Raw genomic sequence first — 9,328 nt, 5'->3', positions numbered from 1 at the left:
GTGATGCTTACTTGCAGTATAATTTTTGTCCCTGTGCGTCTTTAGATGCAATACCGTGACAGATACAGTTTCTCCTCCATCCGATTATTGCCTCATGTGTGAGCAGGTCAGCATCTTTGGATGCAGTTGCTTTTGGCAACATACTCCCCTTATAACTCCCAGAAACACCCATTAAAAATCACAGACCCTAGGCTAAATGTAATAAGGCTCTTGTAAGAGTGTAAATACAAATCTGCCTTAACTTGTTGCAAGTACTGTATGATGTGATTTTGTAAGGAAACTTGCACTATGTAATAGATGAATGAAAATGGCTAATGGAGAAATTTTAACTCTGATCACAATTGTGTTCACTGTTTAAATTATAGGAATGCTAAACTACTTAAGATTAAAAAATAAAACTTAAAAATAAATATGAAAATATTGAACAATGCGAATATTAACATGAATGGTGAACCTTAAATACATATTTCAAACAGCAAGCAACAAAGGACTCATCCAAACTAGTGATGAGCAGGTTCAGTTCCTCGGGATCCGAACCCTCCCCCGAACTTCACCCATTTTACACGGTTCCGAGACAGACTCGAATCTTCCCGCCTTGCTCGGTCAACCCGAGCGCGCCCGAACGTCATCATCCCGCTGTCGTATTCTCACGAGATTCGTATTCTATATAAGGAGCCGCGCATTGCCGCCATTTTCACTCGTGCTTTGAAGATGATAGTGAGAGGACGTGGCTGCCTTCTCTCAGTTTCTGTGTTCAGTGTGCTGCAAAATATCTGTGCTCAGCGTGCTGCAAATATCTGTGCTCAGTGTGCTTGCAAATATCTGTGCTCAGTGTGCTTGAAATATATACGTTCTCTGCCTGAAAAACGCTCCATATCTGTGCTGCATTGTAGTATATAGTAGGAGGACAGTGCAGAATTTTGCTGTGACCACCAGTATATATATAGCAGTACGGTACAGTAGTCCATTGGTCTACCTCTGTGTCATCAAGTATACTATGCATCCATACCTGTGCTGCATTTTAGTTGTGCGCAGTATATAGTAGGAGGACAGTGTAGAATTTTGGTGACCACCAGTATATATATATAGCAGTACGGTACAGTAGTCCACTGCTCTACCTCTGTGTCGTCAAGTATACTATGCATCCATACCTGCACTGCATTTTAGTTGTGCGCAGTATATAGTAGGAGGACAGTGCAGAATTTTGCTGACCACCAGTATATATATAGCAGTACGGTACAGTAGTCCACTGCTCTACCTCTGTGTCATCAAGTATACTATGCATCCATACCTGTGCTGCATTTTAGTTGTGCGCAGTATATAGTAGGAGGACAGTGCAGAATTTTGCTGACCACCAGTATATATATATATATATATAGCAGTACGGTACAGTAGTCCACTGCTCTACCTCTGTGTCGTCAAGTATACTATGCATCCATACCTGTGCTGCATTTTAGTTGTGCGCAGTACAAGCAATGTATATTAATATTAGCTACCGTGCAAGAGTCCAGAAACTGAGAGCGAGGCTCAGTATATACAGTGATTCTCTAGGGAAAGACAGAAGGTCTGGGGGACAATGCACAGGTCACAACACAATTATCAATATAATTGAGAGAAAACCAACCAATAAGAGAAATTAGTGGTCCTTTCTTTTTGAAAAAAACAAGATTATAATGGGTTGGAGGTGCGCCACTAAGCTAAAGTAATAGTATATTTTTCTAAAGGTTATTAGTGTAGACCACTAGTGGGTACTACACTAAAAAAAGAGCTTAGTGTGTGGCGCACTCTTTTGAAATGATTATAAATTAATAAAATGTTACTTTTATTTCATAATTTAAAATGAATCTCTATAGCCAGGCATATTGGTATGCATGATAGCCTGAGAGTGAACACTTACGTAATTATTGCCCAAAAAATGCTATGCACGGATAGTGATTAACTTATACAATGAAATTAGGGCAAACATAATCAAATGCCAAGCTTGGTGACATATTACTAAAGATTTTCTGTGCTGTAATGGTTATTAATACGGTTATTAATATCGGTTATTAATACGATTATTAATACCACCCATTACCAAGACTAATTTAGTCTGAAATCACTGACATAGTTCTGACGTTAACTACTCTTTAAAGGATATTTTTACTATTTGAATAAAGAGATATTTAGCACTATGCTACTATAATAATCAATACTGATCACAAATATGAGTTTCAGAATTACCTCAAAGGGGACCCCTGCGTAGGTCTTCCAGGTCATTCCTCGTCCTTACATATGCATAAAAGGGCAATATAGGTGTGTATTGTAACATGTGTACACTTTGTCTGCCAGTCTATTATTCAGACTGCAGTGGCTGTGCAGATGTAATTTAATACGTTCTTTTGTATCCACAATGACAAGATACAATTGTGACCAAAAAGGCCATTTATGTCAGAGAACAGATAATAACAATGCTGTCTCTGAACCTGTTATAAAGAGATAATGTAGATCGTATGTGGGAACACAATAACTAAAATATGAATGCGCAGCCCCTATTTACTCAAAGAGAGCGCATAAACAGGTATGTGGGGTATGCGTTTCAAAGATTCACATATGTTATCTCCATAGTGGTACAGTTTCTAATTCATAAGCAGAAGTGTGAGTTAAATTAGAGAAACACATGCTACAATAGAGATCATATTTAAATGGTTTTAAGGCCGTAGAGGAACACATCACCTAACTGGGCACATGCACTAACAACGACCATATAGTTAGAGCAGTGTTGCGCAAAGAGGTATAATGGCACTCAATTATGTAAATGTCAATGATTAAATATCAACTTGATAAAATCAGCGCTGTGGTAGTTGTTCTCAAACTATCTCTGGTCTCAAGATCATTATTTTTGTAGACATACCAGACTTTTCTAAGACATATAGCCTGTAAATTGTACACTTATCGCTTTGCTGATAGATGGCTTCAGTTATCTTTCACATTGATATCAATATAACCATATGCAGTAACATTCAGTTGAAATTGAAATAGTTTTAGGATATGTCTGGTGTTGTTGAGTCCAGAAATTCAAGCCATTCATAGGTGTGATAGCTTAGAGATAGAGAGTCCCAGGTGTATCATGACGGTTTCCCTTTCTGCTGTTGTCCCATGTGCCGAGGTGTACCTGGGCAGTGAATGGGAACAATGAGAGCGGGGAAAGGCCGTCCACCTGGAGACTGAAGGGACAGAGCAGTGCGAGCCACTTCTACTGTCCACGCTCTACATCCCTCCTCCCCTGTTGTGAGAACATATTGCAGGGGGGGCCCGTAGATGAGGAGCAGCGGATGAGAGGGCGGCTCTGAATACCTGTAAGGTTCTCCATCTGGTATGTCTTCTGGCGTGGTCAGAACTATTATGGGGAAAAGAGAATGTGGTTGTACTAATGAGGTGCACAGAGAAAAATAATAAATTAAAATATAACTTTTATTATCACGTTAAAGGCCGTAACTCGGTCAGCGTGGCGAAATATATGGTTAAAATGACAGATAGAAATTAGAAAGATCAAGTGCTCTAAGATAGAAAGTGATAAGATTTAAAATGTATCCACTCTGATGGATGCAAAAGCTACCAATGAAATTTACTTGAAATACTATTCCATTGACAAATGGATCTGTTATTTGTACTATTAATAGATCAATTATTGAATAATTAGTGAAACCACAATTTGTGGCTACTACAAACTTTCAGCTCCCAGTGTCCTCTATAATATAGATGTTGTTATAGATTCTCTGTCTGAGTACAATAGTCTACCGTGAGCAGCCTACATGTGTCAAGGGAAACTTTTGGAGTTTGAAATAAACAAAATAATGATAATACTGATTTATGTGTCTTGAATTTACTAAACCAATTTCTCCTGGGTATTCACACCCAGTGTCTACACAACTATATCACCAGCCACGTAGAATCTCCAAAATATGTTAATCGATAATTGGTAATTTATTGAACATGTATCATGGAATATAAGAACCAACTCTGTGGGAGATATCTTATTATTACAAATGTATCATTTTATTCCTAAAATACTGTGTATACAGCAATTGCTGCCACTGCCACCACCTTTTCAGAAATGGATTGTGTCCGAATGGAGTTGATTAGGTCTATATATTGATGTTACATATGCAAGCAGGGATTGGCACCTTCATCTGTGTCTATCAAATGAAGTAATCTCTTGTGCCTAACATTGGAAGTATAGTGAAATCACATATAACATTTGCTGCATATAACGGCAGTATATCCACTGGAATTCACTAATAAACTCCAGTCAATTGCTGCCCTACGTTCTTAAGGCTGATTATAGATACTGATAGAGGGAGTAGTAGGTATAAAAAGGCTTATTAAACAGCTCTATTTAATACCATGTTTTTACTGTTAAATTAGATACCCTCAATGTGGCAGCCTCCCGTGAACACAGATCGATAAACAATGAGTATATGAATGGTTAAGTGATTCTAGAGGCATTGATAGTTTGTGAAATGTAGAATTAATGGGACACATTCAATTGGCATTTGTGTGTTTGTAAGAAAATATAATACTGTAAGACACACAGGTAGGTATGCTATATCGGCATATATTCAATCAGTATACATCAAATCGGGCATTCCCGTGTTTGCCGTATAGCAAGTTGTCAGCCTTCTGTGTGTGTGTTAAAGAAAAAAATGTACAGGACACCGGAGACTATGAAGGTGAAAAAGCTGCAGCGGCACCTAGTGAATCGGCATTTGTCCAATTAACGGGCATTCCCGTTTGCCGTGCAGCAGTCCGACCCCCACACTCCTTGAGAAAAATAGCCTGTTAACACACAGAGGTAATTAAGCTGCCTCGGTATATATTCAATCAGCATACAGACGTCTGGACATTCCCGAATTTGCCGTGTAACAAGGTATCACCTTTCTATACATATGCTGAAAGGAAAAGTAATTCAGACACTGGAGACTATGAGGGTGAACATGCTACAGCGGCAACTAGTGAATCGGCATTTGTACGATTAATGGGCATTCCCGTTTGCCGTGCAGCAGTACAACCCCCGTGAGCATAACAAATGTGGTAGTTAATGTAAAAGCATCAGAGCGGAGAGAAATGCCGATGCGCGCATTTCGCGTATAGCTTTGTCGAGGCTTAACCCGACTGTGATTTCTGACAAGATATTTATTCATTCATTCCTATACAATGAGCAAAAAGAAATAAATTACCAAGGTAATTTGTCCGGCGCTGTTGAGAGGGTATGCTTATCCTTTACAGCTGCTGTTTTAAAGGGATAGTTGGTCCCTGAATAAGTGATAAAAGGTAAGGTATATACAGCGCTAACAGAAAACTGGATATGGGAAAATAATCACAATTTATTAAAAGACATTGTTGCAACAAGTAAATTCATATATAAAAGAAGGACAATATTTTGTCATTAAAAAATAAATAAATAAAGAAATATAGGGCAGGCACAGCAATTTTTGTTTGATAAATTACCACACGAGGAGACCGAATAGATGTACTGGTATGAGTCCTTGGAATGGTAGCCACAGTCCTAGGGAGCAGTTTGCAGTGCTAGCAGATGAAGTCCAAATATAAGAGGCAGATCTTTCAGATGTTTGATCCGGACTGAGGTGCGTCCTGTTGGATTAGTGGATCTTTCTGCGCCTCGTGGACATCCGCTATTTTTCCCAATTAGCTGGTGGACTTCTAGGCTGGTTTCCAAGTTCCAAGAATAGTTCCAGTGATATACGGCTCCTCAAAACCAACGCGTTTCGCTGTATTCACAGCTTTTTCAAGGTGTATGTGCCCTCTGTGTGGATGCCCTTTTTAAAGGCTGTGCTAATTGCCCATTGAAAACAGCTGAGATCGATTTTGAATATCTCAATACATCAAAAAACAAAACCATATCCAGTTCAAACTAATTGTAATCGGTGGAGACAAATGTATATTCATAAACCCAACAGAAATAATTAGTATAAAAGAAGATGTATATTAAGAATACAGGAATACTTCCTGTTTGTTTATGGGCAGGTCACATGACCGCATGTGTATGTCGTCATGTATTGGTTCAGTCCAGACATGTGACCTAATCACGTGACTTGGTCACGTGACTCGCTCCGGTCACGTGACTTGCTCCGGTCACGTGACTCGCTCCGGTCACGTGACTTGCTCCGGTCACGTGACCGGCGCCATGTCCGGACATACAGCACCTCGTGTCACTTCCTATCTTGTATTTATTAGACGTCAGGTCACATGTTGGAAGCAAACATGTGACCGGCATTATAGGCCGGAAATGCATCATTCCCTTACTCTGAAGCCTCTAAAGGATCACGTGACCGGGTGCAGAAATAGTTATATTGCCCTTAGTAGATGTTTTACCTTTATTCCACAATACAAATTCGTTATTATACTTGTGAAACTTCACTATAGGTAGTATAAATTCTTTAAATAGATAATTGTGGGTATATAAGGAAAGAGTAAAAATTCCATAACAGCGATATCTGTCAGCAGTTCCAATGCAGTGTTAATAAACATAAATAAACACATGAGGTATAAACTTCTTTCAATTTGTTTTATCATAGACTATGATCAGGTATAGACATTATTCCAAGTATATATCCAAAAGGTTGTCACATCGTTTATTTATAGAAAATAAGCATATACTTGGAATGAGCCTTTTCCTCTTCCTCTCTTTACTGACATCTTGTGGTGGATTTCCATAATGGTATTTCCTAAGGAGATATCTATTGATTTTCACAACCACCGTCAAAGATGTAATCTAGGGGGTTGATTTCTTTCAAGTATATGGGGGATATATAAATATATTGTATACATAAACCTTTCATGTTATGTGTATATATTTCCTTTCACAAAGAAAAAAGTAATATAGAGCACATATTCCATATTATTAAAGATATAGGTGGATTAATCATTTAAACCATATGTAAGGGGATCAATTCATTTTCCTAAAATTACAGTACTGCATTTAATTCCAACCCTTCATTGAGACCACTGGGATGTAATGTATTAAGCTGAAAAGTCCAAAAAATCTCTTGACGGCATAGTTTAGTGAATCTGTCTCCCCCCCGGATTGTTTGCGGAATGTGTTCTAATCCGATAAGCCGTAGGGAGCTAGGGTCTTTGTTGTGGTGGTGAAAAAAGTGCCTTGATACACTATGTTTTGTGAAACCGATGGTAATGTTTCTACGATGTTCCATAAATCTAGATTTTAAGGCTCTGGTTGTTCTGCCAACATATTTGAGACTACACCCACACTCCAACAAATAAACAACCCAAGTTGTGTTGCAATTAATGAAACTAGAAATATTTATAAATTTCTCCTCTGATATTAGGTTTATGATTTTAGTTTTATTCCGTACATATGAACAGGTAGTACATCTGTTGGCCCCACATTTGTAGAAACCTTTTGGTTTCGTGGTTAGCCATGATGTTTCACCCTTTTTATATATTTCCCTTTCTTGTGATCTTATTTGGCTAGGAGCCAATATTGTTTTTAATGATTTATTTTTCTTAAAGATAAATTCTGGTTTTCTAGGGAGTACGTTACTTAAAATAGGGTCACTTTGTAACATATGATAATTTTGTTTCACTATATTCCTGATTTGGTTGGATTTGCTGTTAAATTTGGATATGAAAGCCAATTCTTTTTTCTCAGAGGGGTTTTTTTGTTTAGGATGGAGGAGTGTGTGTCTATCAATTTTTTCTACTTCTGCACTTATTTTGTCTAGTAGATGTTGAGGGTAGTCTCTATCTGAAAAGGATTCTAACAAACCTTTAGCTTGCGTCTTGAATGATTGGGTGGAGGAGCAGTTTCTTTTTATGCGTAAAAGTTGTCCCTTTGGAATATTGTTCTTCCATGATAGATGGTGAGCGCTTCTATAATTTAGATATGAGTTATGACCCACTTCTTTTATATAATTGGAAGTGTGAATACAATTATCAATTATTTCCAGTGTGATATCCAAAAAATTGATTTTGGAGGAACTGTAGTGGGAAGTGAATTTTAAATTATAGGTGTTGTTGTTAAGGGACGTGACTAATTCCGAAAAGGTGTCTATATCTCCATCCCAAATGAAAAATAAATCATCAATATATCTTCCGTATAGGACGAGACGTGCGCCGAGCCCGCCCCCCCAGATGAGGTTATCCTCCAACTCCCCCATATATAGGTTGGCGTAACTCGGCGCAAATCTCGTACCCATAGCGGTGCCCATTGTCTGGCGATAAAACGTGTCCATGAAAAGAAAATAATTGTGAGATAATATGAAATTAATAGAGTCGACAATAAACCCCCGGTGTCTCTCGGAAAGGTCTGCATCTTCTGCTAAGATTCGATCTACCACCTGTACACCTTGTTTATGAGGAATATTTGTGTACAAGCTGGATACATCCAGAGTGGCAAATGCATAAGATGATTTCCAAGTGATGTTTTGAATCATTTCTAAGAAGTGCATGGTATCTTTTATATGTGACCTTAACCGAGAGACACGTGATTGGAGGTGACTGTCGACATAAGCTGAAAGGGAAGATGTGAGGGAATTAACTCCTGAGATGATAGGTCGGCCAGGGGGTGATGTGATGGATTTGTGGATTTTTGGCAAGTGATAATAAATGGGGATAGTGGGATGAGGGGGAAACAAAAATCTAAGTTCATCTTTGGATATCACACTGTCGGAAAATGCAGCTGACAAAAGTGCATATAGATCTTTATGGTATCGGTGGGTGGGATCGTCAGCCAGAACTTCATAGAAGTTCACGTCCTCTAATTGTCGGAGCGCTTCTGTGACGTAATCTTCTCTGTTCTGTATGACGATCCCACCCCCCTTATCTGCCCCCTTAATCACAAGAGTGGTGTCTTTAGTCAGATTTCTTATGGCTCGTTTTTCCCACTTATTTAGATTACTTTTAGATTTTATTTCTGACGAGCATATGTTTTGGAAATCTTCTAAAGTGGCCCTATAGAAAGTCTCCACTTGACTACTTTTAAAACTGATCGGGAAGAAATCTGACTTGGACTTGCATATCTTTCTATCGGTGTCATATATCTTTTTAGTCTGAATAGGGGACTGAGACTCATCCTGAAGTTCTTCTAATATTTTAAGAGCGGGATCATCTGTAGAGTCCAAAATAATGGGTATAGCATTAGGTTCAATGTTTATATTCGCTTTTTTTGCGAAAAATCTTTTCCTGCAGAGGGTCCTAATAAACCTATTCAGCTCTACATAGAGGTCGAACATATTAGGGGGTTCTGTGGGGGAGAATTTTAGCCCTTTGCATAAGAGTGATACCTCACTTTTTGTTAGAGGTTTGG

The sequence above is a fragment of the Pseudophryne corroboree genome, chromosome 6, assembly GCF_028390025.1.
Source record: "Pseudophryne corroboree isolate aPseCor3 chromosome 6, aPseCor3.hap2, whole genome shotgun sequence".
NCBI lineage: Eukaryota > Metazoa > Chordata > Amphibia > Anura > Myobatrachidae > Pseudophryne > Pseudophryne corroboree.
The sequence above is the reverse complement of the archived record's forward strand: the minus strand, read 5'-3'. Positions refer to the sequence as shown.